Here is a 26,096-nt window from a genome sequence, read left to right on the forward strand (position 1 = left end):
AGTCTGAAAAATGTCTGTAGCCTTGTAAAAAAGTGAACCATGTAGGAGTGACACGGAACTGGAGCCAACACTTTCTTTCCCTCTTTGCAGATGGACCCCGTAGTTTCCCCTCCATCCTCTACAATCTCTTCAGTGTTGTATTTTCGACTCGTCTACCAGGCGCACCGACAAGCACTCATAAGTTCGCTCCCGGGACTCACACTCCCGTGCGGCAGAAGCTGTTGTCCCTGTTTCACAAACGAGGAAACGAGACAAACAGCTTAAAAAATCTCCCCCAAATCATGCAAGCTTCTAAGAATCAGCCCCCAAATTGAAATTCAGGTCTGTTGTCTCCAGCACCTGCATTGGGAAATGCCAAGATACAATCCAACCATCAGTTTTATCACAGTATTAATGTTCTCATTTTGGGTGGTGGTAAGATATACCCAGAAAATTTGTCACTTTTACCATTCTTAAGCATATAGTTCAGTGGCATTACTCGTATTACAGAAAGAACACTTTTTCTATCTTCTTCTCTCAATATTTTTAGTGGCATTCTTTAGATTTTATTTGTTCCAAATGTATTAAAACCATGGTATATACCAAAGTGTTCAGGGAAAGGGCAGATCCTCCACGCCATCTGTTTTTGAGACGGATGCCTAGAAAGGGGCTTCACTGTTCCGGGAAGAAGAACGCGATTGGAATCCCAATTCTATAGCTTCCCTCACACCCTAGAACTGACATGACCCCCACAGATCACTAGAGGGCACTTCCTATCAGATACTGCAGACCTCTGCCTCGCTGCCTTTGGAGGTTCTATTCACTCTGCTTCCTATCTGAACTGCTCTTGGTCCTTTTACAGTAAATTTTCCAATAGTACTGAGAAAGCATCTATTACGTGCAAGGTTCTTTCCTTTACAGGACTATTTGTTCTAGGCCACAGCAGGTCATCCAAGAAAGCGAGTCCACCTTCAGAGGCAAAATCAGGTGGTGGGCTGGAGCCCATGAAATGTACACTAACATTATCCTTAAAGGGAACTGGGATGCATTAAGGGATAAAAATCACAGTGAACCTGCTGCCCTGTACTTTTTTGTTGTTGTTGCTCTAATCAGCTACTCTATGTTCTAAATTTTGGAATAAGCCACAAGAGATTCCGAGCGCAGGATCTGTAATGTGCCATTATCTACCATTTGACTCTGAAGCCATTTGACGAGTGTTTCCGCTGTTGAATCTGGGATCTGGCATCTCAACCCTTCCTTCTCATCTGTGTCCATCACCTCCAACAAGCCACGCAGGTCTTCCACAAGGTGCAGAGTTCGCAGGCTTCCCATGAATCCCGGGGAGGTGGGAGACTGGCAATCAAAAATTCCACTGGAATATTCCAGGGCCTTAGAACCTAAGTTTAAAAAAAAAAAATCACAGAGAGAACAACAGGGTTTATATTACATAATGTCCTAAAGCTGAGGGTGGCAAGCAAGTCCAGTCACAGTGAGGAATAATCAAAATAAGCAAAAAGGAAAAGAAAATAAAGGAGTCGTGTGAATCTCTCCAAGTCATAGTGATTCGGTGCAAAAATAAAATCCATATAATTGATGGTAAATATCAATCACCAAATACCTAACAGGGACGTCAACTGTGTATTATGGTAAGAACATAATGAATGGACTTTGGTGAAAGATGTGCTGACCTCATGGAAATAAGGGCTAAGAAGGTAGAGATCAGTGTGGATAGAGCCAAGTACTCCCCAAAATATAAATTTAGGTACCATAAGATTTTGAGAAATTCCCTGTAAAAGAAGTTGCACAATTTGGTGGAAACCGCATAGCATAATGTCAAGGGTAACAGGACTGGCTTCCGGTTAATTTACCAGAATTTAATCTTTGGAGAATTTCAATGAATTACATGTATACATTTGCGTATGTACAGGAGTGTGTGTGTGTTAACATTTTCTCCCATGATTTTGTTTGCAGCCTAGCATCAAAAACTCTTGCTAATATCAGCTTTAAAAAATAGTTTTACAGCCTTTCTTTCCCTATTACTTATAAGGGAAAGCGTTTTATGACTTGAATGTACATAACTAACCCATTGCCTGCTCAGAAATCACTCATATATACCTCTTCATCTCTTTGATTTTTATTTTCTGGTCTATCAAATATACATATTAATTAGAAGTACTAACTTTAAGTGTCAATAATTATGATATTTTGACTACCACCTCATTAATCTGAGGGTCTTATAAAGGGAAGAAAAGTGTGAAACAATGTGTAAATTCTCTCTCCAGTTGCCACACAGCTTGATCAATTCCAACCATAGGGAGAGGCATTTTCCTTCAGTTAGTCCATTCCACTGACCTTCCAAAGAACTAGACCAAATGATGAGGACCCAAATCTGCCAAACTGTAATAATGGTAACCACTGATATGCTAGGCCCAATGTTAAATACTTCCCATGATCTTCCCCTCAGGAACCATATAAGGCTGAGAGGAAAATCCAGAAAAATAGAAATTGAGGAGAGTATGTCCGGGAAAGGGAGGAACAGTAGAGCATTTTAAAAACAAAACAGGCTATCGTGTCCTATTCCAGTAGTTTAAAGCACTACAATCACCTGATAATACTATTCACAATAGATGTACCCACAATAACCTTCTACTCTTTTAAGTCTCCATCACAAAACAAGGTGAGGGATAGGGGAGAAATGCATATTTAGAAAAACTCCTCAAATATTTGCAATCACATCTCCCTCTACCTTAGGTGGAGAGCTACTGATAGTAATTTGAGAAAATAAAGCCAGGTCCTACCCAAAAAGCTCCTGACTGCGTCAGTGTGAGCTGAGACCCAGGAAGTCTTGATTTTCCGAAGAACTCTCATGTTGGTCCTGAAGCCCTGCCAGGGCTAAGGAACAAATATACTCATCTAGTAGAGTATGTAAAACGTCAGTCCTCAACTACTGTCCAGAAACATCACTTGTCTTGACTACGGAGTTCCACTAAGAATTTGAGGTTATAACCTCTGATAACAGCCTAGGATCTGGCTCTGGTTCTATTTTCCGAAACTGTGACACAGTAAGTCCAATCTCTTTTCCACGTAATAGTCCTTCAACTGTGTGAAAGTATCTATCATGCCCTGAGCAAGAATATACTTGCTTACCAGATGAAGTTGTTTCTTCGCCTTCACGGTCACCTCCTCTTAAGTTTTACCAATAACCTCTTTGAAACGGATATTCCAAGAACTAAACACAGTACACAAGATGTGGTCTAATCTACAAAGGAGGTCAAATTAAAATCTGGTCTCGGGATATACAAGTAGAACAAAGGAGGCCAAACTTTGACTTGCCATGGCATTCAAGGGAAGAACCTCTGACAATGAAAACACCTGTGGTTTCTTCAAACCACTGAAACAGAGTAGGGTCAAATTTATGACCAGAAAAGATAAGCAACAGGGGCTAGGTAGCTAGAATGGAGGAGCAGTAGATGCTACCCACACCTCGACCCTGATCATCAGACCATCAGATGGATGACAACCCCACCCACTGGCCCCTTCAACCTTTCTTCATGACCATGGGTTCCTAAATACATAAAGGTACTTCTCCTGTGACAAAACGCAGAATGTGACATGAGACCTTAAGGAGCCACTACCCCTAGGAGAGCACAAGCATCTGAAAGGGTTTACATACTGTTCAGTCCCTCTGGTCATGATGAGAAAACAAGCAGGTCATGATCTACACTGTTTCTGCTCTACTTCCATAACAGAGAATCACTCAAGATTCATAATAAGGGAGGAATACGACCAGATCTGTGTTTCAGAAAGAAAATTCTGGTGGTCTAGAGAATGAGGAACTACAGCGGGAAAGCAAGAATGCCAAGAACATCAAGGGAGAGGGTTGCCAGGACAAAGCACGGCAGAGCACAGACAGGACAGACTTCAGAGGGGAAAAAAAGGAATGGCTAAGGGGCACATGGGTGGCTCAGTCATTAAGCGTTTGCCTTTGGCTCAGGTCATGGACCCAGAGTCCATTCCTTTTTTCTTTCTGTGATGACATGGATATGCATATCGGCTATTTCAAAGGAGGTATCTGATTGGCAGTTAGAGACCCAAAGCTTAGCAGAGAATTGAGAAAGTAAATAGAGGTGAGAGTTACTGGTGGCAAAGTAAATGTCAAATTCAAGGGAATAGATCAGAATATCCATGGATCCTAGGTAGAGCAGTATCTCTCAAAGTGTGACCTACAGCTACTACCTGCACCGAAATCCCATGAGATGTACTTACTTACTTTTTTTTTGGGGGGGGGGTCGGCAGCAAAGCAAGGTTTATTGGGAGTACAGTAAAGTACAGATAGTACAAAGCTCCCGAGGAGGAAGGGAACCCGAGAGCATTGCCAGAGAATACTTTCTTTCTCCTTGAGTCAGAACTACAGTATGGAAATGGAATTAGACATTTTCAAACAAAGTTTGAGAATGATACTGGTATAAAATAGAGAAGAGGGGCTAATGTGAAACCACGAGGAATCTAAAGGCAACCAATAAATGAAAATAAAGTGGAAAAGGTAATAAAAGAGTTGGAATGAAAAAGCCAAAAGTGCAGAGTAAATGTCATGATTCCATCTTTCAGAGGACGCAGATTACCTGCTGTAAGCCCATCCATCTGCTCCAACGCCACAGCCAACATATCACTTGCGTCACTCATCATTTTGTGTTTGTCAAGGGCAAATTCCAACCTAGATCTGAAAAAACAATGATGTTACCATTATATCCTTTTAAATGACACATGCTTCCCAGCAGGTGTGACAGCTCAAGGCCAAATTACAACCCCACTTAGACGTCAGCTAGGGAAGAGAAATTTTCTGAACCGGCAGAGCTGAATTACCTCAGTCACTTAGCACGCAGTGGCCGACTGTCTACCTAACTGCAAGACCACACACTCCACCAGTTAATAAAATGAGTTTCAGATCTTTCACGCAAGGTGACAACAGATAGTTATGTATTTCTTCTCTGTTCCGTTCAACGAGCCTTTCAAATGCTCTGACACGGAGGTATGAGAACCTAGACCATGGTTTTCAGACTGGTGAAGAACCATTGTTTTTTTAAAATTTCCAAGCACTTGTTTAATAAGTGACAATATGAAATTGCAATAAGCAGGGGTGCCTGGGTGGCTCAGTTGGTTAAGCAACTGCCCTTAGCTCAGGTCATGATCCTAGAGTGTTATATAAACACTCTTTTCAGTGTTATATAAACCTGCTTGACAGGTATGAGGTATATCTCTAAAATTCAAACAATGTATTTTACAGGCCTTTACAACAAATGTTCTTTGTAAGAAACAGAATTTGAAATATTCATTGGGGTTATCATGCTATATCTCAGAAAGCAAGTCAAAGTGCTTAAAAACAGGAAATATTTCATTATCTCCTCTTCATTATGGTGTCAAATATGCTATGACGCTATTAGCTACATGTTAAACTACGACCAGGTTCTCCACTTTTTGTCACACACATGGGGCTGGGGTTAGAGGAGGCCCATTATACATCAAAAGGACTGAGAGCAAAATGGAAGTGGTCCCTGGAAGGTCCTACCTTTGCTGTGATCTTAAGCTTCGAATGACCGCACTTGCCAGACACACGCTAACCGAAATAACCAAAACATTTTGGGATTCCCATTATCATAATATCCAAAACTAAAACAACTCCTTCAAGCGAACCGCTCAACCTTGAAACCTACAAAGTTCAGCTAGTTGCACTAGACAAGTGTTTGTTACCTTAGATACTCATATTCTAGAATCAATAATGTCATAATGGGCCAAACTGTCGTGAAAACTTACCAAGCATACATAGAGAGCATTCAGCTTTCTCCACACACAGAATTGGAGAGATTAACGTAAATTTTATTGCCCACCCCGTGTCAATTTTTTACTCAGTAGGATCCCAATGAGAGAAAAAAGTATGTGCGCCGTACCAGCAAAACAAAATCATTTTCTTCAGACTTGCTTACATATTTGGGCTTACTTTTCAGTGTTATATAAACCTGCTTGACAGGTATGAGGTTTATCTCTAAAATTCAAACAATGTATTTTACAGGCCTTTACAACAAATGTTCTTTGTAAGAAACAGAATTTGAAATATTCATTGGGGTTATCATGCTATATCTCAGAAAACAAGTCAAAGTGCTTAAAAACAGGAAATATTTCATTATCTCCTCTTCATTATGGTGTCAAATATGCTATGACGCTATTAGCTACATGTTAAACTACGACCAGGTTCTCCACTTTTTGTCACACACATGGGGCTGGGGTTAGAAGAGGCCCATTATACATCAAAAGGACTGAGAGCAAAATGGAAGTGGTCCCTGGAAGGTCCTACCTTTGCTGTGATCTTAAGCTTCGAATGACCGCACTTGCCAGACACACGCTAACCGAAATAACCAAAACATTTTGGGATTCCCATTATCATAATATCCAAAACTAAAACAACTCCTTCAAGTGAACCGCTCAACCTTGAAACTTACAAAGTTCAGCTAGTTGCACTAGACAAGTGTTTGTTACCTTAGATACTCATATTCTAGAATCAATAATGTCATAATGGGCCAAACTGTCGTGAAAACTTACCAAGCATACATAGAGAGCATTCAGCTTTCTCCACACACAGAATTGGAGAGATTAACGTAAATTTTATTGCCCACCCCATGTCAATTTTTTACTCAGTAGGATCCCAATGAGAGAAAAAAGTATGTGCGCCGTACCAGCAAAACAAAATCATTTTCTTCAGACTTGCTTACATATTTGGGCTTACTTTTCAGTGTTATATAAACCTGCTTGACAGGTATGAGGTTTATCTCTAAAATTCAAACAATGTATTTTACAGGCCTTTACAACAAATGTTCTTTGTCTCATTGGGGTTATCATGCTATATCTCAGAAAGCAAGTCAAAGTGCTTAAAAACAGGAAATATTTCATTATCTCCTCTTCATTATGGTGTCAAATATGCTATGACGCTATTAGCTACATGTTAAACTACGACCAGGTTCTCCACTTTTTGTCACACACATGGGGCTGGGGTTAGAGGAGGCCCATTATACATCAAAAGGACTGAGAGCAAAATGGAAGTGGTCCCTGGAAGGTCCTACCTTTGCTGTGTGTGATCTTAAGCTTCGAATGACCGCACTTGCCAGACACACGCTAACCGAAATAACCAAAACATTTTGGGATTCCCATTATCATAATATCCAAAACTAAAACAACTCCTTCAAGCGAACCGCTCAACCTTGAAACCTACAAAGTTCAGCTAGTTGCACTAGACAAGTGTTTGTTACCTTAGATACTCATATTCTAGAATCAATAATGTCATAATGGGCCAAACTGTCGTGAAAACTTACCAAGCATACATAGAGAGCATTCAGCTTTCTCCACACACAGAATTGGAGAGATTAACGTAAATTTTATTGCCCACCCCATGTCAATTTTTTACTCAGTAGGATCCCAATGAGAGAAAAAAGTATGTGCGCCGTACCAGCAAAACAAAATCATTTTCTTCAGACTTGCTTACATATTTGGGCTTACTTTTCAGTGTTATATAAACCTGCTTGACAGGTATGAGGTTTATCTCTAAAATTCAAACAATGTATTTTACAGGCCTTTACAACAAATGTTCTTTGTAAAAACATTTGGTTTCATTAAACACATGAAGTTGACCACCGTACCCAAACACCAATGTAGAAGGTAAAAGAAATGGTTGCTATGTCTCTCTCTCTCTTTTTTCAATTATTTATTACCCCAAAAAGCTGGCAATTATCTTATCTTTACTGGAAAGTCATGAGGGAGAGGCACTGGGACTAGCTCCACAGGGATAAAAACTTGAGGGCATTAAAAAACAAAAAAGTTCACTGCGTCCCATGCATTTCTCTTGGTCACTGCCTCTCCTTAGATGCATAAACACAGCACCTGTACTGAGTTCAACAGTGGCTCCCTCAAAGATATGCGCTTTCTATTCCTGTCAAATAAATAAATCAAATCTTTTTTAAAAAATAAAAAATAAATAAATTTCTTTGGCCAAGAGGTAACTCGGACACAAGTGGGGGAGAGCGATAAAAGGCAAGACACACTTCTATCTGGTGGGCCCCACCGCCTCCTAACACAACCAAGTTTGTCATTATCATGTGAGATGCTATCTACCAAGAACAGCAGTAAAAAACCTATTGGGAAAACTTATTTCCAAATTATCAATGTCAAATGCCCACCAAAAACAGTACAGCTTAATAAAAAGCACAACCACCTCCCACCTCTGGTCAGGAAAAAGTTCTCTTATATTGTTGTCTTTTGTAATCCTCTTACACTATGTGAACAACAGCCTTGAGCTGAGCTTCTGGAAACTGTCTGATAGGTTTGTGCTCAAGAACGAAGAAAGTGAAAACACAGATCCACAAGGATGTTCTGGCCCTAAATTCCATAGTGTTAAATGTGTTTGGAAGAAGGATGGCACTTACCCAGTCCAGTCACAAGACAGCTGCTCACAAGGCTGGGCTTCCAGAGCAGAAAGAAAATACGTATTCTCTTGGGGCACCTGGGTGGCTCAGTGGGTTAAGCCACTGCCTTCGGCTCAGGTCATGATCTCAGGGTCTTGGGATCGAGTCCCGCATCGGGCTCTCTGCTCAGCAGGGAGCCTGCTTCCCTTCCTCTCTCTCTGCCTGCCTCTCCATCTACTTGTGATTTCTCTCTGTCAAAAAAACAAATAAAATCTTTAAAAAAAGAAAAAAAAAGAAAATACGTATTCTCTTCATCACATCCTCTACCCCATTCAATTTTCATGCTCACACAAAGGGATCAAAGGTCCCTTCTGTCCAAAGTACCCTTGTAATACTCAACTCTCTTCCTCCCAGATATGCAAATGTCCAGTATATAATGTATGAAATTACAATATGTACATCAGAGCATTTCCCCAGGCTGCCCAAGCTCACGTGGAAGAGGATCACTTACTTGGCCCCTTCACTTACCTCTGGTCGTATATCCTCCAATGACATAAATTTTCCCCTTACACTCACACGCAGAGAACTCGGCCAGAGGGTTTGGTAAGGGTGCCACAAAATTCCAGGCATCCTGCTCGGGATTGTAACACTCAACATTAGAAACGGCCTGCCCACCAATGGCATAGAGTTTTGAATTAACAGCCACAAGTTTGAAGTTAGACCTGAAAGAGAGATACAAAGGCCCAGAGAGTCAGTTTTCTTAACCATTAAGAAGGCAAATGGCATCAACTGCTAAAGCAGACTGAGGAATGTGCTGGTGATCTAAAGAAAATTAGCTCTCCAAGCTGGGTGCCATTCTGCCTGGGGACAGAGGAATGGCCAAATGACACCTCAAATTTCACTCCTATCTCAGAATTCACAAGAATGAAGCATTTTTCAAATGTTAGCAATTAGAGATAAGCAACTCAATATAACCAAGAGTAGTCTTGCTTAGCCTTATGCCAAGAACCAAAGATATTTTAATAGTAATATTAATTTATTCATATTAACATTAAATAATAATTTATATTAATATTTAATATTTTAATATTTCTTTCAACAGCGGGAGCAAGTGTTAAGGGAGGAACGCATAACCTCCCTTGTCTCTCTACTCAGCATGTTTCCAATTCTTCCGCCCCATTGAGGAGGCTCCATGTTAGGTACACACTAGCACCTTCTATGGTGCATATGCTAAGGGTGGGTGCTAGAGGGTGGTTCAAAGACCCCTTTACCACAAGTGCTCCTGGCAGATCTCTCGCCCCCCCATCCCACCGCTCCATCCGAGGGCATCTTATATACTGTTTCACAACACAATACAAAGGGCTACATAAACACCAAACTAAACATATTTTGATACAGCACCCTTACGGGGGCTTCCGTATGTTAACAAATACTTAAATCAACAAATGCTCATTTATCATAATAGAAAATAATTTTAGGGGCACCCGGGTGGCTCAGCTGGTTGAGCGTCAGCCTTTGGCTCAGGTCATGATTCCAGGGTTCTGGGAGTCTGCTTCTCCCTCTCCTTCCTGCTCATGCTCTCTCTCACTATCTCTGTCTCTCTCAAATAAATAAAATAATTTTAAAAGGAGAAGACACTGGTTTTAAGCCCCATATTCAGTAATACAATCAAATACTGCTCATCAGCTTCAGATGCTACATAAAAGTCTTGTAACTTTTAACTTCTGAATTGAAAAGAAAAAACGAATTTGTTCCAGTGTAGCGCACAGAAATTAATGACTCCTTGAAGGCCAGATGGGATACACATTTGGGTCAGTCTCCCAGATTGGTGCTTGGTCTCAAGTTTACAGGAGTGTGAGCAGAGCACAATGCAACAGAAAGACCTGAAGCAGCTCTCTGACCCTAGTCCAAACACACCAATTCACTATTGCTGGTATGGGGATAATACTCATCACAGGATGGTCAAGACATTACAGGCAACAGTTTCTCAGGAAGTACCACACTGAGATAAGATACTACCATTATAATTTCTTAGTTTTCTAGTGTTTGAAATAAAGTAGTAAATTTAGAGACCACATCTACCACTAATACAACAATGTCTTCAAAATTAACAATATCCTAAGAAAGAATGGGGAGACCCACATTTGAAAAATGCAGGTAAGAGGGTAGATGAGGAAGAAACAGGGAACAAGTTGGCCATGTGTGATCTCCTAGCAGGAGTCTAATCAACACTGATGTACCATGACATAGGACATGTGGGTAATAGCCACCTACACCTACTAAAACAGTAAGATGTTTTCAAAGGTGCCTGCAACATGTCCGTTTAAATGAGTCTTTATTTTGTTTTTCAAATGACAAAGTGAACAGAGTACTCTTCAGCAAGAACCTCACATTGTCCATTACACCTAGCCAGCCAGTCACATTTTATGCCAACCGACTTCACTGGGGTGGCAGCCACCGGGGGGGGGGGGGTCTCTACTTCATGTTGCTTACTTTTCCTGCTGCCAATGGTCCTTAAAATCTGACCATGAGGGCGCCTGGGTGGCTCAGTGGGTTAAGCCGCTGCCTTCGGCTCAGGTCATGATCTCAGGGTCCTGGGATCGAGTCCCGCATCGGGCTCTCTGCTGAGCAGAGAGCCTGCTTCCCTCTCTCTCTCTCTGCCTGCCTCTCCATCTACTTGTGATTTCTCTCTGTCAAATAAATAAATAAAATCTTTAAAAAAAAAAAAAAATCTGACCATGATGCCCTCTCTGTGTGTGCAAATTTGGGGAACCAAAGGAAATAAAGCTTGCAAATAAGGACTAAATTTTACCAGTCTGCAATTTGTTTTTGCTTCCCAAAGGTACACAGATAGTAAATTTTCTAAGATCAAAACGGTTTTTAATATTCATCCAGCATAAGCATTTGTCCTAAGTAAACATGTAAGGGCTGAATGAGTAAGCAGTTAAAAGTAAACAATTCCATCTCTCCAGACCCAGCATGCTCAAATTCACTTGAAGAGAAGACGCTTTTCAATATTGAGTTGAAGATGAAACTGCCACCCCAACGCGGACCACTTAGTGAACACGCGTCCTGCTGAGGATTGTGAGCCCAGGCTCACACGGGGAGATCTTAGCTCCACCACTCAATGGCTGTGTGACCTTAGATAAGTCACTAAATCTCAGTTCATCTCGTCCTCAGTTTCCCCACCTGTGAAGTGGAGAAAGGAACATATATCACACAGGAAGAGTTGAAAAGGGGAACACCTGCAGAAAGGGGTCACAAGAGGGAATGCTTTTTCTGGGTGTCATAAGACTAAATTTCTTAATTCCGAGAGGATCTCTTTGTCATTTGTTAACTGCAACAGTCACCGGCTGGAATGTATTCTGGAATTACATACAAAGTGCTCTCTCATCCATAAATTCTCACCATGAAGCACCTCATTTCCTACTCTTTGAAAGTAACTCTTTCACTCTTCACCTACTGGAAGGGTGAAAGTATGAATCCAAGCTACGGCTTTAAAAAAAAAAATTCATCTCTAGTGTTTTCTTAATATTGATCCCTGACATACTACCTTCAGGGGGTAAAAAGAATAATTTTTAAACCAAATAATGATGTGTTGTAGCTACATCCTTGACTGACTTAGAAATAAAGGGGAAAAAATGCTGATTTAATTACTACTTCACCTCAAGGAAATAAAGAGCCCAGCAAATCCTTAAAAACTAAGTGACATGAAACATGCTGAACCCTGCTACACAGATCAACAGTAGCTGTATACAGCTGTAGGGCGGCCGGTGACACAGAGGTGGGAGCGGCTTCGAGTGCTGGCCCTGTAACCATGCAAACTTATGAAACTCATCCTCAATTTCCCCTTGGGAAGATGGAGCCAATACTACTAAAAAGAGATTAAAAAGATCTAAAAAGAGACTACTCCAAAGAGATGCTGTGAGTGTGAAATAGGAAGTGACATCTAAAACAGTGTCTACAACATGTAGCCCAGAGTTAAGAGCTCAAGAAATAGGAACCATTGTCAAGGTTTGGTACAAAGAAAAGTTTGTTGCCATTGGAGTAAACATCAGAGAAAAATGGCAAGATCTTTTCTCAACCACACAGAAAAGACATATAGTTTGCGGAGCATTCAGGTCCTTGTGTCCCCTCCTCCTCCTCCTCTTGCCTACCTTCTGCCACTTCCCTATGGATTAACCTCCCCTGAGGACCAGCAGGTCGCTACCTACTAGGTGTCTGAGAGACTGGAGCACACGAAGCAACTACTGGACAAAATCACAATGAGTGGGGGATGAACAGACATATAGTTTTCTTTCCTTCCCACTATTCTCGGGCTGCAACCTTAACTAGAAAGGAGACCAGAAATGCCCTAAAATACTAAACTTTGGCCCAGAGAAAAAGGGAACAGCTAAGGCTGACGACGGTAATTCCGTCTCAGCCAGGAAACTTGTTTAACTCTCTCCCGGCTTTGTATTCACACACAGAACAACTGCAGAGCAAAAGTACAGGGCAATCAGAGAGACTAGAGATGTTAGAGACGGAGAAATGAACGACCAGGATTGCTGCAACAGTGGCCAGTTCCTGCAAGTTATCACCAATGGAAGCAAGGAGGGAGGGCAAGCAATGTTGTGGGTACACAGACTTTCGCACAGATGTCCTGACAACTCCTGAGATCAAACCCACATGCAGACCACTGGGCAGTGGGGCATCCCTGGACTTCAAAGCAGCCTCTCTGCTCTGCTGTGTACTCACACTGCCATTTTCAAGTGTGCCAGCACAACACTAACATCTCTTTCTTCCTTTTTGGGCGGGGGGGGGGGCATGGGGAACACTACTGGTCACATGCACCATTTTATCCAGGGTGCAAAGGGCTTTACAGAATCTCTCAAGCTAGGGTTCCTGCCTGTCCCATACTATTTAAGATTCTGAGATCACCACCCTATTCCGTTGCTGAGGAATGTGGGCTGCTTTGCATTTGACCACTTTGTCAAAGTAAAACAGTAAAGGTACTGTGATGTAAAGGTACATCACAGAGGCAGTGAATCAAGCCAGATGTGAAATGCTGTGTAATCACAGGGGCTGAAATCTGCTTTTCCTCAAGGTTCTAAGTTTCCTCTGGTGTTTCCAGAAACTGTATTAGATACATTATCCAGAAACAATCCCATTCTAAGTTTCATTTTTACTTGTTTCATCATCTAAATTCCTTGAGGACAGGAACCATGTTGTCTTTGTTGTTTGCCCAATAGTGACTAGAAAGATGCTAGACATGAATGAAGGCTGTGGTGAAGCTCAAACACATGTAATGAAATTTTTAAAAGCAGCACAAAGCATCTGTGCTCCACTTCTCTGAAGAAAATAATTTTTAAGAAAATTAAAAAATGCACATGAAGATGGTCACTGCCAGTCTAGAAGCCAAACTGTAAATACTCTAAATGGTTATATCTATTCAATGGATATTTACATTTTGGTTACTCTACTTACTACACATCTTAGCAAATTACTTACTTACAGTTTCTGACTGTAAAATGGGAACCTGCCTGATACAGTCTTTGTGAAGAATAAGTGAGATAATACATGCAAAGCAGTAAGAACAGTACCTAGCACAGAGTAAATGTTCAGTTAAATGTTACCTAATATTATTTTTCTGCTATTCTAAATAACGACAGTGACTGTTACAAGATAAAAATATTCACAATATTACATTTAAAAAAATAAAATAATATAGTCACTTTTATTACAATAATATATGATATAGTTCATAATTCAAAAACAATGGTGCATTTTGAGCATCTATGAATTATTGGATACCACATTAGCAGTAGGGGCACACAGAAGCAATGAACTGGACCTGACTGGAAGGGAGAGAAGCAGACATAAGCAGAAAACTTCAATTCGAGGTGGAAAGTATTCTAGAGAAACAAAGAATTTGAATATTTAGCCTAACTCAGAGTTCAGAAAGGGACATCCAATTGAGCTGACCCTCAAATCTGAGTCAAAGTATGACAGAGATAAAGAAGGTTACAAATTCCAACATGGCACCCAATTTTAAAATTTGGTGGAAAAAAGTATCTGTGTAGAAAAAAAACAGTAGCTCGGGGTTGCCTGACTCGCTCAGTCAGTGGAGCACGCAACTCTTAATCTCAGGGTTTTGAGTTCAAGCCCCACCTTCGCCCAGAACTTACTTAAAAAAAAAATAAACAAAAGTTTTAAAAAAAACTAGAAAATTCCTGAGAATAGTTGCAAAAAATATACAGACTATACAAAGATCATAAACCTTTCCTGAAAGACCAAAAGACCTAAATACATGGAAAAACAATTTTTCTATCTGCAAAGTATTATGAAACTATTAATCCTCCTCCAACTTAACTGATAAATATCAATCAAAACTCCAACAGAACTTGACAATTGGATTCTAAAGCTTCTCTGAAGGGGAAAATGTACAAAGAATAGCTAAGAGAATAAAAATAAAACCAAAAAGGGGTGCCTGGGTGGCTCAGTGGGTTAAGCCTCTGCCTTTGGCTCAGGTCATGATCTCAGGGTCCTGGGATCGAGTCCAGCATTGGGCTCTCTGCTCAGCAGGGAGCCTGCTTCCCCCTCTCTCTGCCTGCTGATCTGCCTACTTGTGATGTGTCTCTCTCTCTCTCTGTCAAATAAATAAATAAAATCTTAAAAAAAAAATAAACAGAAAAAAATGGGTCTCTATTCCACGAGATAACAGAATAGTTTACCAAGCTGCAATAATTTAAAAGTATGCTATTGGAAAAAATAAATAAATAAATAAATAAATATAAATAAAAGTATGCTATTGGTAAAGGAAAAGCCAATATGTCAATATGGAAACAGGAAAATTATCATCTGATAACTGGTTGTGCAAATCACAGTGAGGACTGAGGCCACTGAGACATTTAGGAAACATGCTATAACCTTACATTATACTTTACATAAAAATAAATCCCAAACACATTCAAATATAAATGTAAAAAGGCAAAACCATAAAATAGATTATAAGACAGATGAATATTTGTATATTCTTAACTTGTAGACACCTTTCCTGTGCAAGATTAAAAGCTAATAGTATGTAGGACAAATTTGACTCCCCCAAAATTTAAATTTCCTCATGTAAGAATACGTGATACATTTGTATAAAGAGATCTTTTTAAGATTATAATGAAGATTAGGTATTACATATTAAAGATTTAAAATCTGATGTCCAAAATTGGAGTCTCACAATGCCAGTGTTGTCCTACAGTTTGTTTGGTCTGCAAGGTTTCTGTTATTGTTGATGTTGGTTTTTTCAATGCAGTAAGTTGCCAGTCTTTAAAAATCAGGGCATCTGGCTATCTGGCAATGCTTTCTATACTTGGAGATAGCAACAAGCTGTGGGTGACAGGGGTGGGGCCCTCTTGCGGTAGGGTGACAGCTCTCCGATTCATCATCACTCCAACCCACCCCTCTACTCATTGACTTCACCAGCCTAGTCACTTTGTGGATTTTTATTTTGGAGGCCTTCCAGTAAAATAAAGGCAGGGGGGAAACAGTGCAACATTACCTAAGAGACAAGAGATTGATTCTACGTATGTAAACAGAATTTCTAAACGGAATAGGAAAAAGATAAACCAATTTTATTTTTCATTGGCAAAGGCCACTTATAAAATATATACAAAGTGCCAATAAACATCTGAGAGGAAAAATTTCTCTCCCAAGCAGAAAGATTCACATCAGTGTTTGCCAACTGGATTGGTAAAAATATAAAATGATGATAATATCCTGTCTTGGCAGGAGTACAGGAACTGGCAAGCTCAGACACTGTTGATAGGAGAGGAGATCTGAACAATGTTCTGATGGGCAATTTGGCAGGGGCTACCAAAATTTAAAACTTATATATACTTTGGCCCACCTATCCAGAGATTCCAGGAATTTGTTATTTAGGACTACTGAAAAATGCCTGCTAAGAGAGGCACATCTATGCCAAGATGTTCAATATAGCATTTTTTAAAAAGATCTTATGTATTCGAAAGAGAGAGTGAGCGAGTGAGAGAGCACAAGTGTGGGGAGGGGCAGAGGGAGAGGGAGAAGCAGACTCCCCGAGGAGCAGGGAGCCTAACATGGGACCCATTCCAGGGCCCTGGGATCATGACCTGAGCCAAAGGCAGATGCTTAACCCACTGAGCAACCCAGGCATCCCATTATAGCATTGTTTATAATGGCAAATAGAAGCAACTTAAATGCTCACGAGTAAGGGATGGGCTGATTACATTACCATACAGCCAAAGGCTAGAATACAGCTCTTAATGAGTGAGACCGCTCTATGTATGTTGATATTTGTTGATACAGAAAAAACTCTCCAAGTGGAATTGTCATAATAATCAGCACAGCCTAATCAACCTATGGTAAAAATATATAGAAGATGAACAGACACCCCTACATGTACACACATACAAACATTTTCCCCTAACAATTATTAACATACTTATGTTTATATAAATGTACATTTATAACATATATTTACAAATGTATAATATATAAATATATATCAGTAGATACACATATCTTCCACTCTGTGGTTTCTCGTGTCATTTGTAATTTTTCTAAGCATGTATTTACGAATTACTTGAATACCTTTTTTTTTTCCCCTGGAGGACATAAAGAATATTCCTAAAAAGAAAAAGAAAAAAGAAAAACGACTATCAAGGATTTGTAAAGAAAGAAAAGGGGGCACTGGAGTGACTCAGTTGGTTAAGGATCTGACTTGATTTTGGCTCAGGTCATGATGCCAGCATCATGAGATCAAACCCTACGTCAGGCTCTGTGCTGGACACGGAGCCTGCTTAGGATTCACTTTCCCCCTGTGGCCTTCCCCGCTTCTCTAAAAAAATAAGAATTCTGTGAGGTGTTATGTTAGAACTCAAGCTGGATTTGGGGGTGGAGGGGTTCTGTTGAGCAGCAGTTGATACAGCTGGACACACGTGTGTAGAGGTGACAGACAACCGGCTGGGCCTTCCACCCCAAATCTGAGCACCATTCGTAACCACTGAATGTCCCTTTGTTACCTCAATTAAAGCTTGTAGAATTTGCCTAAAAATAACACTTCTGATACCAAACCTTAAATACAGTATCATCTCAGTGGTATAAATAATACACTAAAAAGGGCTTGGAAGAAAACATGCCAATCTCTACACAGTATTGCCTCTGTGAGGGAGGGAGCAGGAGTGATAGTCTTTCTGTTTCTTGATTCTTTTCCATTTTCCACTTTTCTAAAATAAGTATGTATTATTTTTATCACCAGAAAAAAAAGAACACTTTCCAAAATGAATTTCATGTTAGAGTAGAAATAAAGCCACTGTTCCCCCCACCCCCCTAGGCTGGGGTACCCTTAAGTCAAGTATGTATGTATAGTGGTCTTCCCATTCCAGTTACAACTTTCTTTGCCTGGTGGTGAGTCCCCCAACTACTTGTTCCACACTTCAGGGTAGGGCCCATGTGGGGGTTGAGATGGATACAAGAATAGCAGAAAGGGCTCTCTGCTCAGCAGGGAGCCTGCTTCTCCTCATCTCTCTCTCTGTCTGTCTCTCTGCCTATTTGTGTTCCCTCTCTGTCAAAAAAATAAATAAAATCTTTAAAAAAAAAAAAAAAAAAAAAGGGGCACCTGGGTGGCTCAGTGGGTTAAGCCGCTGCCTTCGGCTCAGGTCATGATCTCAGCGTCCTGGGATCGAGTCCCGCATCGGGCTCTCTGCTCAGCAGGGAGCCTGCTTCCTCCTCTCTCTCTGCCTGCCTCTCTGCCTACTTGTGATCTCTCTCTGTCAAATAAATAAATAAAATCTTTAAAAAAAAAAAAAAAAAAAGAATAGCAGAAAAAAGGGTATTCCTGTCCTTTCGTGGATCATACTGATTGATTCTTCTCCCCACTTAAGTGTGAATGGCTCTGGGCCATCTTGAGTCCTTCCATCTTTCTTTCCTACCATCTCTTCCTGTATCTGCTCTGCTCTTTTTTTTTTTTTTTCCTTCTTCTTCCTTTTCCTTTCCCACCTCTATTCCCTACTCTCCCTCGCCTCCCCTCCTCCTTTACCTGTCTTCATGTCACCCAAGGGCATGTTGGGAGGGATTTGAGGATGGGAGGGGGAAGGTTGGGTGCACTAAAACGTTCTAATTTTGTAGGTGACCACTGCCAGGCTCAAATTTTAGAACAAAGACGAAACTGTCTGGGAAGGAAGGGAGATGCAAAAGAGAGGACACAAAATAAAAAAGACAATCCAAGGTACAATTCTAATGGTAATCTGATTACAGATTGGGGCCCCAGTGTGGAAAGCTTCAAAGTCAATAACAACAACAAAAATCCTCCCAAGACCGCATTACAGGTCACTGCCCGGTCTGTCACTGTAATCAGGATTAGAGCCTAAAAAATTTAAAAAAAAGGTAAAAATGAAAGCAAACTTAAAAAAAGTTTTCCTTTACAGTATCCTTCCAGAAAACCACAGACATCCCCCACCCCACGCCCCCCAACTGGGAAAGAGGCAAAAAGGCAGTTTGCCTGAAAGAGCGATACCTGCAAGGAAAGTACTCGGTTAGTTGACCTGGCGGGGGCCACTTCTTCCTCGCAAGTTCTCAGTTCCTTGGGAACTCTGCCAGAGTCCAGGCCAGCGACACTCCTGAAGATGTCATTCCCACTTCAGCAAAATCTCCTGCGATTGCCCAGCAAACATCAAGGGAATGAACGAACTAGTGAGCAAGTGAATGAATGGAACGGGAAAAGAAGCAGAAGCAGCCCCGCTGGGCGCTTACCTCTTCTGGTTCATGGAGGCCACCTGGAGCCACTCATTGGTGCTGGGGTTGTAGGAGTGCGCAGCCGAGATTTCCTGGCTAGTGATCCTATACCCGCCCACTATGAAGAGGTAGTTGTCCAGGATGGCAGACCCGTAACCCCTGACGTTCACCAGGTCGGGAGGAAGGTTGTTGGCCAGCGGGAACCAACGTTCGGTCATCTCCTCATACCTGAGCATGGACGGGGGCTCCCCTTGGTAGGGGTGTGGGGCCAGGGGGCCCCCCAGGAAATCCCCCAGGGCTACAAGAACCGGAGTCCCGGTCATCCGGGCCTCTCTCAGCCTCTGCTTCAGGCTGACATCCCCGGGGGCCTGAGGAGGAGCCCCCAGGAGGTGGAACTGGGGCTTGCACAGCACCTCGTGGAAGTGGACGACCATGAAGCGCAGGCAGGCCTCCTGCAGGTCGGGCAGCCCGTACACCTGCGCCAGGCGGTACAGCTCCAGGCAGTTGGTGAGCCGCACCTGGGACAGCAGCAGCTGCAGCAGAGACGTGACCTGAAGGAAGGAGGCCGCTTCCACCAGCTCCGCCAGCAGGCTCACCTCGTCCATCTCCTCTTCCTCCTCCACCCCGCCGCCCTTCTCCGCCTGCGGGCCCAGGAGCCAGCCTTCGCCGGCCCCGCCGGCGTTGATGAAGTCCAGCACCAGGCGCAGGCCCGGGGCGCTGAGGCCGCGCAGCTGCTGCACCTCGGGGCCGCCGGCCTCCTGGCTCAGGGCCTCGCGCATGCCGGAGCGGTAGAGGGCGCGGAAATAGTCGCTCTGCTCGATAAGCTTCCTCTCGCTCACCGGGTCGCAGCGGTCCTCCAGGCGGATCTGCACCATCTCCTCGGCCGACATGGCTGGGGGGCCGGGGGCCGCGGGGGTGCCCGCCAGCTCTGCGCGCTCGCCTCCCCGCCCCCACGCGCTCGCCGGGTTCCGGGTTGGGCGCGCCGAGGGATGGCGCCGCGGAGGAGGAGGGAGGCGACGGGCCGCCGCCCGCTCCCGCGTCCGCCCAGCCTATCTGGGTCGCGGCGGCGCCCCCGAGGCAGCCCCTCCTCCTGGTCCCCCGCAGCGGCCGCCCTGCCGGTCTATTCTGCCTCAACGCCACAAAAGGCCGGGTTGCCGCGCGCCGGGCGTCGGGAGGCGGCCGCCGTCCTCGTCCGGGTTGTCCGGGCCGCGTCCGCCGCCGAGGGGATCCCAGCCCCCAGCCCGCAGCCTCCTGCCACGCCTCGCTTCTCACTTCCGCCCGCAGGACCCCTGCCGCCCGCCAGACCTGCGAGCGGATCCGTTGTCGGGGAGGGCTGCGGGCCCCGGCGCTCCGGCTGCGGCCACGTCCCCGCAGCCTCCCCCGCACGCCCGGCGCAGCGGCTCTGCGGCCTGCGGGCTCCGCAGCGACGCGCGGGTTGGGAGGGGGACTGGAGGCGAGGTGAAGCCAGTCCGCTGTTTCTTCCGCGCTGCTTTACGAGCGGGGAGACAGAGAAGAGAAGAAACAGGCGTGGGGGGACCGGGATGATGGGAGTCGGGGGTCCTGGGAGTCAAAATGACATCACATCTGGGATCGCCCATCTAGCCCAATCCGGCATAGTGTCCCGGGGCCTGAGGCACATAGGCCGTCCCTACACACGCAGGTGACACCTAGAGCTGATTCTTCGCCAGGGTCATCGTGGAGGAGCCATCTTGCAGAAAGAAGGTCCAGGCAGATGGCAGCAGTTCTGCAGGGCTCGCTGGGCTGCACAGTACAGCAGATGAAACGGGTCGGGAAGCAGACGAGCTTGTATTTGCTGCTGGGGCCCGTTAAGTCTTTTTATGCTCTTAAAAGAAAGACAGTTTAAGTGAGGACACGTGACTTCTTTTAAAACCTCGTCTAAAAGTTATTGCTTTTCCTATTTCAGTTTGGTTGGGCTAGCCATGACAGATGGTCTGAGCAGAAGATCTGGCCGCCTTTAGTCATACTGGCCTACCGAGTGGCGTTTCTTGCCACCCTATGTTCCCCAGCCCATGAGGACTACTGAAGGAGGGGCAACTTCCCGGTCTTCTCTCACTGGACGTTGCAAAGAGATGAGTAAAAAGCTCAGGCCAAATAATGAAGACCTCGTGTTGTTCATGAGATATGAATTAATCTTAGAAGGGAGTGAGAGGGATACTGTTAGGTTAGCTTTGGGTAGATGGAGGGATAAGGATTGGGAGGGAACTGGCACCCTATCCTAAAAAACAAAACAAACAAAAAACAAAAACAAAAAAAATTTGAAATTTTTCCCAGACCAAGATTCTTCCGTAATAGTCCTCAACTTGGGGAGGAGATGTATTTGGGCTTTGTTTTTATTATGACAAGCTTCATCTGTCTTCTGGAATGGCAAGTTGTTAAATGACACCTTCTTCATAAATACATTTCCGCTTTTTGAAACAAGTTATCTCCTACAACCGGATTAACATTTTACCTTAGCAAGGGGGGAAGCATTAAAAACCAGAGAAGAAAGATTGGTAAAGCAGGAAATCATTTCAGCACCTTTTTGGTTAATTTGTTCTTCTCACTATGTAACTTAACTGCCTCGTGGTGAGTTGTCCTCCATTATCTTCTCTATAAAACACCATGGATAAGGAACTAACATATTAAAGACATAGAAAAAAATTCTAGTAGATTCTGGCCTCCCTGGGAAAAGTGAAGGAGACAAGGATGGATCTATGACTTGCCTTATTCATCTGTTTTTTGTTTTTAAATCTGTGAACGTTATCTTTTCGCCTTGTTTCTTGGACTTTAAATCATTACTGATAAAAGTAATGATTCTCAAGCAACTTCTCACACTTCTGTTCTCAATAAGGGTGCAGTCAAGACATTCTAAGTTTCTTGGGTGTAGGCAACCATGACTTTAGCAACCTCTTTGGGAAAGTAAAGCGCCACCTCTAGTATTAGGCCCTAAACTGGCAAATTTTGCTGGGAGGCACATCCTCTATTAAAGAGGCTTGAACTTGGGATTTATTTGTGCCTCCACTGGCAACCATGCCAGATTCAGTGGGTCAGCCAAGAAGAACAGGCTCTTAGTCTCTTCCATGTCCTTTTAGAATCTTTCACCAATGGATGCTTTTGTTTCCAAACGTCATGGATATGCCTCAGACTGGTATTTTCTTGCCTTCTAAAAAGAGACCCAAAAAAATCACACTCAAAGAATGATGCACATCAGAAAGGCAATTCATGCACAGTAATATTATCAGAGTAAGATTAGCTTGGGCAGGGAATCTGGGGTGTGAGTCTGACAATACCAGGCACTGAACCTGTAAGCTTTTTGATCCTGATAATGATAATAATGTCACTTAGGATTTAAAGTATCTTAAAAGATCAAATCATTTTTGTAATTTACACAGTAAGCTTTCTGTTGAGCTAGAAATGCAAAGTCAAAGCAATATAAACTCATTTATAAAAGATCTAAAATATTATTTCTAAGCCTTATGAAAATATTGCTCATATATAGTTGGTGGTATAATTTTATAGATCTGTTATTGACTGAACAATGAATAATAAAGACTGGCCTTTGTGGTACTATGACTCACTTCAGACACTTTATATTTTATGATCTTTTTACAAAAGACTACAGTAAGTGTCAGACACAGGCTGTTTCTTTAAGAATTTCTGGAAAATACAACCTTAATGACTGAGAGGAAAAAAAATATTTAAGTACAAGATGTTTATTACATTGTTGCTTTTAATAATAAAAAATTAGAAAACATAACGTATAATAGTAATAGTAGCCAGCATTTATTGAGTATTTATTATATGCCAAGCACTATTGTCGGTGATTTTGTGGATTACAATACAATTTTTTATTTTGCTTCATAGCTGAGGAAGCTGAAGTACAGAGTAAATTTTGGTACATTCGTAGAATGAAATACTGGAGAGCCATTACAACTGAGGATAAACATGTAGATCCTTCTTTAGAAACCCTGAAAAATATAATTTTACCCTGGGTATTTAGAAAACAGTTTCTGGAGGGACAAATGGGTGGCAGAGTCAGTTAAGCATCAGGTTCTTGGTTTCAAGTCAGGTCGTGACCTCGGGGTCGTGGGATTGAGCCCTGAGTGGGGTCCATGCTCAGTGTACAGTCTGCTTAAGATTCTCTCTCCCTCCCCTCTGCCCTTCCCACTCATGTTCTCTGTCTCTAAAATAAATAAATAAATAAATCTTTAAAAAACAGTTTCTGGAACAGCATGAATCCATTTACGTACAATGGCATATATATATATATATATATATATATATATATATATATATATATTTTCTATAGAGATGTCTAGAAGGATGTTAATGAAAGTGTTAAGACTATAGGACTGTAGTTTTTATTCCTTTTTGTGCTTTTCTGTAAGTTTGGATTTTTATTTTTATTTTTTAAAATTTTTTAGAGATTTTTATTTATTTATTTGACAGAGAGAGACACAGCACGAAAGGGAACACAAGCAGGGGGAGTGGGAGAGGGAGAAGCAGGCTTCCCATGGAGCAGGGAGCCCAATGTGGGGCTCAATCCCAGGACCCTGGGATCACAACCTGAGCCGAAGGTAGATGTTTAACAACTGAGCCACCCAGGTGCCCCAAAAGTTTGGGTATTTAAAGTGAAACATATATCAATTTAATAAAAAGCAAAACATCTTAATAAAGATTATTTCCTTTTCTTTTTTAACAAGCAAAACTGAAATATTTTCCTTTCATGCAAGCATGTGGGACAATTTAAATGACTATAAAGTAGTACAGTTCTTTAAAAATGGCTCAGGGTCTCTTGGGTGATTCTCCGTGTGTTGGCTATCCAACTTTTGGCTTTAGCTCAGGTCATGATCTCTGGGAAGGGACAGGAGATCCAACCCCTTTCATCTTTATACCACCCCCATCAGGTCAGGCTCCCTGCTCAGCAGGGAGTCTGTTTTTCCTCCCCCTCACTCTCTACCCCCACCTTGACCCCCCCATGTGTGCACTCTCTCTCTCTCAAATAAATATTAAAAAAAAAATAAAAATCGTTCATATTTAATTCCGATTGAGCATCTTAATGTAAGTAAAACTTCCATTTTTTTTGCAGTCAGTGTTATGTCAGTGTTTTCCAAACATCTTAGTAAATCACCTGGGACGCTTTTAAGAATTCTGGTTCCCAGACTAGAACAACTGAATCAGGCTCTTGGAAGAAAAATGTGGTTTGTAAGGTAAGAATACAATCTTTGAACCCTTCTTAAGAGCACTCAGTTGGAAATAAATACAATATATCACTGCATTGCAATAGTGTAACAGTTCTCACTATTTGATAAAATCTATAAAAAGCCTATATAGCAATTTTTTATTCAGAGTTAGAATTGCTTTCTGGTTTCTGTAATTTCATCTCACATGGACAATTTTGAGACTAGATGTTTCTGGGCCACATATCTCAGCCCATTGTGGATTCCTCCCTCTGCCCCTGCAGTCCAGTTTCTATCTCTCCTTTTCAAAATATTTGGCTCCAAGAAGTTCCTGGTTTCCAACTGAATGTTTATGCAATCACCAAAAAAAAAAAAAAAAAAAAAAAAAAAAAAAAAAAAAAATGTTTAAAAAATTTTAAAGCATGCTTTTACATTGGTATTTGGAGATTCTTTAAAAAATGCAACTTTGATCTTTACTTGAACACCATTTGACAGCAAAAGGATTAAGCAATTATGGGTTGTTCCATTATCCCTGCAGGATACATGAGAACTTCAAGGAATTCTATATCACCCAAAAGAAACTGCATTTAATGTGATTGAAAGACACTGAGGGGAGAAGGTTAGAAAGCTGACTTTCTGGTTTATGTCCCCGGGGCATGAACTAATTGCTGTATCTATGGAACCTCATGGAAAAAAAGGGAGTAATCTTTTTGTTCCTCGCCTGTCACTTACTTTGCCATCAGGAAACCTCTCTTCCCTTTCTCCTTGGAACAGACAGAATGGTCGGATTATTTGCAGGTAAGCAACTGAAACTTGTTTTCTATGAGAAGTTCAATAGAATAACACATTAATCATTTTTAGTATATTTTAGGTGGCTTATGCAGGGTTAGGAGTTAATCCATGTTATAATTTTTGCTTAGGAGAAAGTAAAATGTTTTGTTTTTAAAGTTATTCAGCCCTTTGATTATTTGCTTATTATTGATGATTAAATCATTTCTAAAAATTAAAGCATATGTGATAGGCTATTATTACAAAACAGGTAGAGAAATGAAAATTCAAAGAATGTTAACATTTTTGTGCCAAGTAAGTGAATGAGTCATTGTGCAAAAGGTACGAAAGAAACTGAGATCACAGGATAGAAAAAGCTTTATCTTTTTTTTTTTTTTAAAAAGAGCAGTTCAGCCGTACTTTATGCCAAAAGCTGATGTTCACTTATGCTTGGTATAAAAATGGCATAAAAACCCAACAGTTTCATATTTTGAACTACTTTGTCAACGTGGACATCATCATGGGATATGGAAACTACAACCTTCACAAAAGTGAGAGGCCATTTTTTGCCTCCTTTAGTATCTTTTCGAATGTTTTGGCCTTGCAATTGAAGTGATTTTTATTAATACTTAGAAATTTATTTTATTTTATTTTTTTTAAAGATTTTATTTATTTATTTGACAGAGAGAAATTACAAGTACACTGAGAGGCAGGCAGAGAGAGAGAGAGAAGGAAGCAGGCTCCCTGCTGAGCAGAGAGCCCGATGCGGGACTCGATCCCAGGACCCTGAGATCATGACCTGAGCCGAAGGCAGCGGCTTAACCCACTGAGCCACCCAGGCGCCCCAATACTTAGAAATTTAAAACCATTTCATTTCCCTAATACACATTTCTTAGAAACTGTCCCTGCTTTAGTCAGAGATACTATGCATTTTGTATATGCTTCAGAAAGAAGTATCTTTTATAACTTGCAAACA

At 41.9% G+C, this 26,096-nt stretch overlaps 1 pseudogene across 1 annotated transcript; it reads right to left on the bottom strand.

Moving 5' to 3' along the window:
• Positions 1–18,979: 18,979 nt before the first annotated feature.
• On the bottom strand, positions 18,980–20,236 carry LOC309868675 (kelch-like protein 42 pseudogene; annotated as a pseudogene). Its single transcript has one exon. The product of its transcript is annotated as a kelch-like protein 42 pseudogene (transcript).
• Positions 20,237–26,096: the final 5,860 nt, after the last annotated feature.

This window comes from Mustela nivalis, assembly GCF_964662115.1.
Source record: "Mustela nivalis genome assembly, chromosome: 7".
Lineage (NCBI taxonomy): Eukaryota > Metazoa > Chordata > Mammalia > Carnivora > Mustelidae > Mustela > Mustela nivalis.